This window comes from Apodemus sylvaticus, chromosome 5 (assembly GCF_947179515.1).
Source record: "Apodemus sylvaticus chromosome 5, mApoSyl1.1, whole genome shotgun sequence".
Classification (NCBI taxonomy): Eukaryota; Metazoa; Chordata; class Mammalia; order Rodentia; family Muridae; genus Apodemus; species Apodemus sylvaticus.
In genome coordinates, this window is record NC_067476.1 from 111,892,362 (window position 1) to 111,904,796 (window position 12,435).

Here is a 12,435-nt window from a genome sequence, read left to right on the forward strand (position 1 = left end):
TAAAACACTTATCTATCTTAAGTCTAAATTACTTTTCAGTGGTAGCTTACCTGCCTGAGTTCCCCCACCACACATAGGCACTTAAAAAAAATTAGAAAAGAAAAGAAATACCAGACACCATCAATTTTCCAAGCTCCTAGCTTCATACCTAGAAAGTGAACCTAAAAAAATAGAATGAAACCATTAATAAGGAACAGAATCAAAAGAAGAAAGGGAATTCCATCAAGCCTTTTCAAATCGGAGATACTATCACCTTATTGTAAATATTTTGAAGTTTCAAAAATAAGAATCAATTTAAGTATTAAAATTATGTGACATATTTTTAATGAGACAAAAATATCTTAAGCAAATTTCAAAATGTAGTTAAATGTATGTATACATTCTATTTACAAAACTCAGAAATGAAAGCCGAGTGTGATGTTGTACACATTTAATCCTAGACTTGGAAGGCTGAGACCGGAGAGCTGCTGTGAGTTCAAGGCCAGCCTAGGCCATGGTCTAATATTCTGTCTCAAACAAAGCAAAGCAGAAATTGAAACTCAGAAATGAGGGCTGGAGAGATGGGTCAGCGGTTAAGAGCACTGGCTGCCCTCCCAGAGGTCCTGAGTTCAATTCCCAGCAATCACATAGTGGTTCAAACCATCTGTAATGGAATCTGGTGCCCTCTTCTGGTGTGTAGGCATACATGTAAGCAGAACACTGTATACATAGCAAATAAATAAATCTTTAAAAAAAAATCAGAAAATGGACAAAAAAGGTCTCCTTACATACAACTAAACAGGAACTAAGGTTAAGATGAAAGGCAAGAATCTGAAGAGTTAAAGTTTACAAAAGGGACAAAACCAGAATGCATTAAGAGACATAAAGGAGAGGATAGCAGCTTAACTATGGCTCTGAGTAAGGCATTAGCTACACAAACTCAAAGCATTTCCTAGTCCCCGCTGAAGTGATCGAAATGTCTATATGAAAAATATTTGCTTGAGAAGAGTGACACAACAAAAACACCAGGGAGTTGCCTTTAAGGTCACCTCATGGTAGTGACTGCTGATTGTAACCTGTCTTGGTTATCTGGTTTTATTGTTTGTTTTTTTTTTTTTTTTTTTGTCTGCACCCATGTGTGTGCAGGGGTATAGGATCCCCTGAAACTGTAGATACAGACAGGTGTGAGCTGCCCTGTGGTTGCAGCCAGTGCTCTTAACCACTGAGCCACCTCTCCAGCTCTGGTAATCTGTTTTTGTATATGTAAAATTTGTATATGTAAAAACCCCAGGACTTCAGAAAGACCAAAGGACCAGGCATGTTCAGACATACAACGAGTCCTCTGAGGAGATTAACAGTGCTCCTCTCTTAACCTATCAATCAGATGGCAAATCCTCGGAAAAGTTGAAAAATGGTTATTGTTCCTCAGGCTCTTGGCTGGAGCTTGGGACCCTGTGAGGCTTATTTGAAAGAGTTCTGTGGGCACCAATGAGTCTCTCTCTCTCTCTCTCTCTCTCTCTCACACACACACACACACACACACACACACATACAGAGAGAGAGAGAGAGAAAGAGAGAGAGAGAGAGAAGAAGAAGATGAAGATGAAGATGAAGAAGAAGAAGAAGAAGAAGAAGAAGAAGAAGAAGAAGAAGAAGAAGAAGAAGAAGAAGAACTTGAAGAATACACCTAAAGATGGGAAGACCTCCATGCTCCTGTATTGGAAGAATTAGTATTGTGAGATAGCTATCCTACCTATGAGAGACCCCCCAACTCAATGGTTTTAGACCTCTAAACAACTAGCCCAGCACAGAGTAACTTGTTTTTCTGCTTTCAGCTTGAGAAAGATAGCCCACCCTGTTCTAGTTCCAATGTTTAAAGATACAATGCCCCAAGGACATTTGCTCCAGATAATCTCTAACCTTCCTTACTTCCTCATTCTGTACTTCCCCATTTCGTGCATGTTTTGTCCTCCACCCCTTGCCTTGTGAATTGTGTCCTCCAACCCTTGTCTTGTGATTTTTTTTCCCCTTTAAATACCCCTGATTTCAGTTGCACGGGGTCCTCAGTCCTCTACCCCTATGCGGTGTATGGCTGTGGAACCCAGAATTCTGGAATAAAGAAATCCTCATGTTATTGCATCGAGACCATTTCTCGCAAGTAATTTGGGTGTCGCCTTTCGAGGTGTGGGGTGCTGGGGCACCCTCGGTTTTTGGGGGTCTTACACCTACAACCTACAGAACCAATGTAGTCCACATCAAAATCCCAATGGCATTCTTCACAGAATCAGAAAAATGCAATCAGAAAGGTAACAGGGAATCACCAAAGACCCCAACTAGGAAAACCAGGTCTAACCAGATAAAGTGACACTGGAATCTCCATGAGACCTGATCTCCACTTCCCCCTAGAGCCACAGTAATGAGAAAAGCAAGAGCCTGCACAGACAGACATGTAGGCTAATGCACAGAACCAAAGACGCAGAAAACTCAGAGCTGCAGCTACCCACTCGTGACAAAAGTGTCACAAATATACATTCAAGGGCCTGCAAGGTGGTTGTGTGGGCAAAATCTCTTGCCCCACAAGCCTGGCCACTGAGTTCCAGTCCTGGCAACCACAGAAAAAGCATCTATAAAATTAGTACTCCTCAGGTGATGGCAGGCAGAGGCAGGAGCTTGCCAGAAAGACAGGAACAGGCTGGGAAGCACAAATAACAACAGCGACCTTGTCTCAATACAAGCTGGAAAGGAGAATTGTCATGCAAAAAACTGTTCTCTGGGCTGGTGAGATGGCTCACTGACTGTTCTTCCTAAGGTCCTGAGTTCAAATCCCAGCAACCACATGGTGGCTCACAACCATCTGTAATAAGATCTGACGCCCTCTTCTGGTGTATCTGAAGACAGCTACAGTGTACTTACATATAATAAATAAATAAATCTTAAAAAAAAAAAAAAGCTGTTCTCTGTTTCCTACCCGCCTCCCTCTCCCTTTCCCTCTTTCTCCCCCTCCCCCCTCTTCCTTTTCCTCCCCTCCCCTCCCCTTCCCCCTCTCCCTCTTCCTCACCCTCCCAGTTCCCCTTCGCATCCCCTTCCCTCTTTCTCCTTCCCTCTCCCCTCTCCTCCTCCCCATCTCTGCTCTCTCCCCAGATAACACATAATAGAGTTTTATTCAGTTGTAAAGAAGAATAAAATAGTGCCATTTGCAGGGAAATGGAAGGAACTGGCTATCCTTAAATGAACAGAAACAAATCAACCTTAGGGAGTGCAACCAAATAACTTAGCCTTCTGTAACTGGCATCCAGGTTTAAACACAAGCGGGAAGAGGCATGTGTTGTAGAAGTAGGAGGGGTCTGTGAAGGATGGGAGAATTTAAAGAACAACGGAAAGCAGCCGCGTCACTGGGTGGCACAGAAAGCATACACACACCAGAATGGGTCCCAGAAGCGTAGTCCAACATGCTGTGCGGCCACTCCGATCCCTTTTCCCACTCATGACCTAGTTGAATGACAATGGCTGCTGAAGTCACACATCTCCCACTTTCCAGAGAATAGATCTGATGAATGAGCTAAGTTCCTTGGGGAATATCCAGTGACTTTATGAGAAAGAACACACGTGCCAGTCCCTTTGCCTCTGGGAGAGACATGTCCCATGGAGTCTGTGCTGCGTGGCTATTTCTTCCAGATCAGATCATGGCAGACCAGTCTGGCTCCTTCCCCAGCCCTTCCCTGGTTCCCTCCCCTCTCCTCCGGCTGGCTTTTCCTGAAGGCTCTGTTCTGTAGACCTTTGTCATGTTTTCAAACTACAGCTGTTGGGAGCCTTCTGGCTGCACAGGATGACACAGGGAGGACAGGTGATTCAGCTCGCCCTGTCCCCAATCCTCACTAAAGCTATGTGCCTGCAGGTGCCCACACCATTTTGAAAAAAAACTGAGACCAACTCCCAAGGACGCTACACAAGCTTTTTTTTTTTTTCTTTTGTTTCCTTGTTGTTTGTTGTTGTTGCTGTTTTGGTTTTGTAAGAGTGGGTTGACAGGCATGGTTATGTACCCTGCCTTGTGGGAACCTTGCCTTTCACACAGCTACAGGGGAACAGTATAAACTACTCACAGACATGGAGATAGGACATGCAGAATCTTGATAAACCTTTTTAATGTTCCAAAGGGAGAGGTGGTTATATCTAGCCCTATGTTGTTGGTTTTGGTTTTGTTTTGATTTGTTTTCACCTTAGAAACTCTGGTATTCTCATTTTTGAACTGGATAGCCCACATTATATTTTCAGCATAAACTCTACTAATGAAACACTTTAATACATTAAAATGTACTATAAAATAAACTAGTCTGAATAACAAAGAATTTGACAAGAGGACTGTGATTTGCACATAAATTGAGAATGTCTTTAATCTATTTTTTACTGACCATCATAAGTATGGCCATCTACAGACACCTGGCAAGAGTCCAGAAAACAGAAACTTTTCCTTACCTTGGTAGGAAGACTCTCTCCACTCTTCACACAAATGAGATCACCAGTTCCTCTCTGCCTTGAGAAACCTGGGTGGTCTACAAGTGAGAGGAACCCACCTAGTGTCTCAAATAGTTCTGGACTATGGGATCTCCCAGCATCTGTTACCCAACTCTGCTGCTGACGTCATCGGAGGTGTCTGGAACAAGCAGCAACATAACTTATGCATGGCCTTGTGGCAGGGCCTCTGCTTTGTCTCAGAGATGAGACCTGGATGAGAACCTGAGAAGACTCATCTTATCAACCCGTGATAATACGGCTCAACTACAGGTCTAAAAAACATGGTGCTGTGTGCTACTGAAAAGAAATTATGTCCCAGGTTCTTGAAAGTCAGAAGGTGAATTGCCGAGCAGTTTTACATGGCTTCTTCCTTCTGGTTCCTTCATAGATGAATTTTCATATAAATTTGGTTGGTGAACAGACATCAGACTGTCGTTTCTTGAGAACTAAGAAGAGAAACAGAGGCTTAAGTTGGAGAAAGAATTCATTGGAATGTGTTCTAAGCATGTGTGTGTCCTCTATGTTACCTCACAAAGCAATTTCATAATTTTAAATCTGTCTGTCTGTCTGTCTGATATGGATTCTAGGTTGTCCTCTAGCACAGTACTAGAATTACAAGCATGCATCACCACACTTGTCCTCCAACCTTGTCTTTAAAGGACAGGATTTTGATCTAAAAACATAATGGGGGTGGGGAGTTGGAGAGATGGCTCTGTGGGTGAGAAGACTTGTTGCTCTTGTCGAGGACCTGAGTTCAGTTTCCAGCACCCACATGGCAGCTCACAACCACCTGCAACTCCAGTTAGCAAAGCACTTGCTGTCCGAGTGGGAACCCTAATTAGGATCCCTAACTCTCAGAAAAAGCAGTTGCTGGGGCTGGACAGAACGCTCAGAGTTAAGAGCACTTGTAGCTCTTGTGGATGTCATAAGTTCAGTTCCCAGCACCCAATGATAGCTTACAACTTTTCAAACTCCAATCCTAGAGGATCTGACGCCCTCTTCTGGCCTCACCAGGCACTGCAGGCATGTGGGACGCATACAGACAAAAGATTCATACACATAAAATAAATCTAAAAAACAAAAATAAAAAAAATCTGGATGCAGTAGTTCATTTGTAACCTCATAACGGAGAGAAGGAGATAGATGGATTCTTGGCATTCACTGGGCAGCCAAACCAGTGAGTTCCGGGTATAAGAGTGTGTGTACATGCATCTCCTATGAGCACATATACACAATACAGACACATGATGTTGTAAAACGAAACATTTTTTAAAAAGGCAAACTTCCCTAACCTAAAGAAAGAGATGCCCATGAACATACAAGAAGCCTTCAGAACTCCAACCAGACTGGATCAGAACAGAAAGTCCTCCTGGTGCATAATAATCAAAACACCAAATTTACTAAACAAAGAAAGAATATTAAAAGCAGTAAGGGAAGAAGGGCAAGTAACTTTATAAAGGCAGACCTATCAGAATCACACCAGACTTCTCACCAGAGACGATGAAAGCTAGAAGATCCTGGCTAGAAGACCTCATACAGACCCTAAGAGAACACAAATGCCAGCAAAACTCTCAATCATCATAGATGGAGAAACTAAGATATTCCATGATAAAACCAAATTTACACAGTATCTGTCCACAAATCCAGCCCTACAAAGGATAATAAATGAAAAATGTCAACACAAGGAGGGAAACTACACCCTAGAAAAAGCAAGAAAGTAATCTTCCAACAAATCCAAAAAAAGATACCCACACAAACATAAAAATGACATCAAAAATAACAGGAAGCAACAATCACTATTCCTTAATATCTCTTAACAATAATGGACTCAACTCCTCAATAAAAAGATACAGACTAATGAAATATTTCTCATGCAAATCTTCAATTTGATCAAAAAATGTTTTTAATTCCCCTTTTAATTAATTTAGTAATGTTTTTATGTCTACCATTTTATCTGCATTATTTTTCATGATAATCTTCAATTTTAATGTCTTTCTATATACTTCCTCTATTTTATAGAAATGTTTTCAATGTAAATCTTTGATTTTATCACAAATGTTTCTAATTCTACCTTCAATTAATTTAGAAAGAGTTTTTATATCTACCATTTTATATGTAAAATTTTCCATGGAATAGTCAATTTTAACCTGTCTATATATTGCTTGAATTTTACCAGGTTTTTTGTTGTTGTTGTTTTTTTTGGATTTGGTTTTTTTTCAAGACAGGGCTTCTCTGTATAGTCGTGGATGTCCTGGAACTCACTCTGTAGACCAGGCTGGCTTCAAACTCAGAAATCCACCTGCCTCTGCCTCCCAGAGTGCTGGGATTCAGAAATATTTTCCATGTAAATCTTCAATTTTATCTGAAAATGTTTATAAATCCACCTTCAACCAACTTAGAATTATCTTTATGCCTATCACTTTATCTATATAATTTCCATGATAATCTTTAATTTTAACACGTTTTTCTATATATTTCTTCAATTTTATCAGAAATATTTTCCACGTTAATCTTCAAGTTTATCAGAAAATGTTTATAATTTCACTTTCAATTAACTTAGGAATACTTTTATGCCTACCATTATTATATCTATATAAAATTTTCCACAATAATTTTCAATTCTAACATGTTTTTCTACATTTTTCTACAATTTGTTTGGGGGGGTTAGATTTGGTTTTTTGAGACGTATATATATATATATATATATATATATATATATATATATATATTTATATATATACGTATACTGTATAGACCTGGCTGTCCTGGAACTCACTCTGTAGACCAGGCTGGCCTCGAACTCAGAAATCAACCTGACTCTGCCTCCCAGAGTGCTGGGATTACAGGTGTGTGCCAACACCGCCTGGCTATTTTTCTACAATTTTATCAGAAATAATTCCCACGTAAATCTTCAATTCTATCATAAAATGTTTCTATCCCATATTTCAACTAATTTAGCAATGTTTTACATGTCAACCACTTTACTCTTTAATTTTCCATGAAAATTGTCAATTTTAACGTGTTTATCTGAAATATTTTCCATGTAAATCTTTAATTTTATCATAAAGTATTTGTACTTCCCTTTTCAATAAATAAAATGTTTTATTACAAAAAATATAAAATATAAAAAGGCACCATCCAGCACTGGTGCTGGCTACTGTCTGGCCCGGAGGTCTCAGTGCATCCACAGCTAGCCCCGCGGCTAGCCCTATGCAGGCCACTCGTCGTTCTCTTGCTGCAGATTCTGCTCACATTCCCAGTCCTGGTAAAATCAACACTCCAGAGGCTTGTAATTTATCAGTCAGAATTATACAGGTAAATTCTCAACCCACAAAACGCCCACACAATCAACTCAAAACTCAATCGATATCAACACAAGCTACACACCTAGATGGGGCAGATGTACCCTACTTATTATTTAATCAACTATCAAGAAATTCCCAAGCCGGGTGGTGGTGGTGCACACCTGTAATCCCAGCACTCTGGGAGGCAGAGGCAGGCGGATTTCTGAGTTCGAGGCCAGCCTGGTCTATAGAGTGAGTTCCAGGACAGCCAAGGCTATACAGAGAAACCCTATCTCGAAACCCCCCCCCACCCCCCAAAAAAAAGAAAAGAAAAGAAAAGAAAAGAAAAGAAATTCCCAGTACTTATGGCTCCCAGGACTGTGTGGTTCTGGCTCTTCCTCTCCTGTAAGTTCCATCTTATTTCTTCATCTTCTTCCCTTCTTCTTCTCTCTGTTTCTCTGTCCTGTCTCTAAAATTCTCCGCCCACCTTCCTTTTCCACTGCCCAATCATCGGCTCTCACCTGATCTTGTGCCTGCCCTCACCTGCATATAAACAGCAATGCACAGGATGTAATAGGTGAGAGAAAAATGTAAGAAAAGATGTTCCTTGCACGAGGTAATTGATGGCGGAGTGCTGTATTGGACCGAATGACATTTCTCTCAAACTTACATCCACCTGTGCTGCTATCTTACGTGAAGATGGGCAATTGGTATAGCTATTTCTAGCAAATAAAAATGAAGTGAACCCCAATCAGTAACTGATAACCTCATAAGAAGAGGGAAATTTGGACACAGAGACAAGGAAGGAATGATGGATGTAGTAACCAGTGGGATGTGTTCACTCCAATGGCTGTTGGGAGCCACCAGGTGGTAGGAAGAGGTAGGGAGGGGTCTTCTCTAGCAGTGTGGCTCTAAGGCTGCCAGCTGCCAGATCTGTGGGATAATCAACTGCTATTGTTCTAATTAATTCTGTTTATTCTGATACTCTTAAAATCTGTAACATCTATGATCTAGAACAAATTAGACTATACTACAAAGATATTTTTAGAAACAAAATAGTTAATTGCATAACAATGGAGAAAAGATTAACACATCAGAAAAATGTAATAACCATAAATAAAAATATACCTTATGGTACAGCTTCATAGCCATGCAACTACAGCTGGCAATTAAAGGGAGCACTACACAGCTCAATTAATTGTAGAGGCAGGCTTCAAAGTCTTGTATAAATACTGAGGAGAATTATTCATCATAAAATTAACAAAATGTAGTCCCTACCCAAACCCTCCCTGCACATCTATGTAACAGATGCGCACCTTGGTCTTCATACAGGTCACCCAACAACTAGAGCAAGGGCTGTCCCTGAGCCTGTGGCCTGCCTGTGAATTCCCCATTCCCCTAACTGGGCCGCCTTGTCTAGCCTCAGTGGGAGAGGGTGCCCCTAGTCCTGCAGTGACTTGATGTTCTGGGGAAGGGCGATACCCAAGGGCAGCTTTCACTTTCTCACAGGAGAAGGTGAGGGAGAGTGAGGGGAGGAGGTGGGGGAGGGACCTTGGAGGAGGGGAGGGTGATATTGGGATGTAAAGAAAATAAATAAATAAATAAATAAATAAATAAATAAATAAATAAATGACATTTGAACAGACCATCAAAAAAGGCACTCTGCTTTGTTGTAGAAAAATTTTCATCCCAACTGGGGGCTTCTACCCTGCCTTTGATCATTCAGTTCCTGTATAAAAGAAACACAACTTTTATTATTTACAATGCTTTGTATTTTTTATTTAGCTTTATCAGCACTAAAGCTGGGCAGATATCTATCTTCTATGCTATTAGAATCTCCCTTCCTATCCATAACCCAGAGTTACTACTTACTGTGTTTCATCTGGACTGTTCTCGATTCCAATTAGCCAGCCATCATCACCATGCTTTTAAGATTCTTACCTCATGGTAAGACTCTTTTCTCTCAACCTTCCTCTCCCTCTGTGGTTCTTTTCCTGACCCCAAGTATAGGAACCTCAGACCCTGCCTATGTCTCTTCTGCACAGCTATTGGCTGTTAGCCTCTTTATTTAACCAATAGTTTTACATTAAAGAGCAAAAGTCACAGTATATTTGCAGATTCTCTTGTTCCTGAGAGCAACTAAGCCTTGGGGGCCAGTACTTACCATTACAAAATAGATTGAAAGATCAAACCTCAACACCACTTAGCACATACAGAACACCCCACCTAGTAGGTAGAGAGCACAATTCTCGTTGAGAGTACATAAAATAGTTCTATATACTACAGACCATGCTGCACATTAAATCTCAATGTATAAAAGGATGGAAAGTATGTGAAGTATTTTCTGTGACCAAATTAAATTATGGATCAATTTAAATTATGGGTCAGCAACAGAAGGAAATTTAAACACATTGTAGCGGTTTGAATGAGAATGTCCCCCATAGGCTCCTGTACTTAACACTTGGTCCCTGGTCAGTGGTGCAGTTTAGGGAGGTTGTAGAACCTTAGGAGGTGGAGTCTTGCTGGAGGAAGTGTATCTCTGGGGGCGGGCTTTGAGTGCTTATGGTCTCTTACACTTCCTGTTTGCTGTCTGCTTCCTGTTTGTAGTTGAAGACATGATCTGTCAGGACATCTCTTCTTCCACAACGCCTGCTGCTTCCTGCAATGCCTCTCCACAATGATGGTCTCTTAGCTCTCATAAACCGAGATAAAATTTTCCTTCTATAAGTTGCCTTGGCCGAAGTATTTTTTAATTAATTAAATAATTTATGTATTTACTTTACTTCCAGACCAACACAATAGTCTATGGTCAGAGAAGAAACAACATAGACATTCCCTGTGGTAGCAAGTATAAAAAGGTAGCAAACTTGAACTAAGTATCCGTACAAGGCTTCCCTTGAAGAAGGAGTGAATGTGTTCTTCAACAAGATTGTAACATTTATCCTTTAAATCATCCAACTGCTATACCAATAAAGTTACAGGAGGTGTAAACTCAAGTAACAACATGCTAGCTCAGGGAGGTTCTTTATTTTCTTAACTATATACAAAAGGTCTATTTACAAGTCTGACTCTACAATAAACTACTAGCCCTTTAGAAATCTCTTTCTATCTGTGTCATGCTACGGAGCTGGTCTGCATTTCTCTTGAGCACCTCCAAACCTGAGGGCCCTGTTGCTATCTTTCCTGGGACCCTGCTCTACCTGTGTCCTGCTAGCTGATTCTCTGTTGTTCCTGAAGCCCAAAGATAAAATCCCTATCTCTTACCCAAAGCTTCTTCCATAAGGCAAAAAAAAAAAAAAAAAAAAAAAGAGCTCTCAAAATTCCCATTGTGATCAAAGTCTCTAGCTCCTCCCCTACACTCTTGGCCGACTGAGCCACGTCACTGTCATGGTGGGGATGCTCCAAGCCAAGTCAGTAAGGGCCCGACCATTTCACCTTCATGGTGGGGTAGCTCAAGGCCATCCAGCTGAGTTTGCCTCCAGTCATTGAGCAAGGACCACAAGACCCCTCCCAAGCAACTTGCCTTGAAATAGGCAGGTACTGTAAGCCAGCCCCAATTATTTTCTTTTAAAGGAGTTGCCGTGATCATGGTCTCTCTTCACAACATTAGAATACTGACTAAGACAAAGTCTATTCCAGGAATTGTCTGCTACATGCAGAATTATTTTCCCTTCAAGGGTCTTTTCTCTGCTGATCAACTTCAAGTTGTTATTACTAAGAGGCCAACACCCTCTGTGGGGCAACAACTGGAGCTGGGTTGAGTGACCTGGACAGGGAAAACATATTTAAAACACATACCATCCACGTGTGCCCTAGTATGCTTTCTATTGTTGTGACTAAAGTCCTGGCCAAAAGCAGCACGGGTTTATTTGACTACACATCCCAATCGCAGTCCATCATGAGGGAGGGAGAGCGGGGCAGGAACCCCGAGGTAGGAACAGAATTAAAGGTCATGGAAGAAAGCTGCCTGGCTTGCTTCTTATGGCTTGCTGGAGTTGCTTTTAGTAAAACACAGGGCCATCTGCCCAGGACTGACACTGCCCACTGTGGACTGGGACATTCCATATCAATCATAAATCAAGAAAAATGTCCCCAAGGAACAATAGGAAGGAAGCATTTGAGGTTCCCTCTTCCCAGATGACATTAGTTTGCGGCAGGTTGACAAACTAACATCTGTCCAGCTTTCTGTCACTACAGCAAATACCCAAGATAATATGCTCACAGAGACAAAGGGTTATTCTGCACCTCAGTTTTGGGCTGTGACTGGTCGGCTCTGTTGCCCTTGGGCCTGTTGCAGGTGGCACATCATGACCCAGCAAATACACTCACCCAACCACAGGAAATAAGGTGGTTGGGTGAGAACAAGAAAGAGGAGGGGTAGGGTCACCTCCAGAAGGAGAAGACTGCCTAAATCCCGAAGGTCCAGATTAGGAGTGAGCATGCATGCACTGGCCAGAACACGCACATCCCTGTGACAGGACTAATTCAAAGGGAGATGGGAAGTCTACGTCTCAGACTGCAGCCGTCCCACAGCCGTGGATGAACTGGGTTACCTGGACGGGGGCTGGAAATGAAAAGGGACGGGGTGTGAGAGAAGAATGAAGCCAAGACAAAAGTTTCTGACCAAGGCTCAAAGTTTAATAGTCAGCACTGTGTTTGT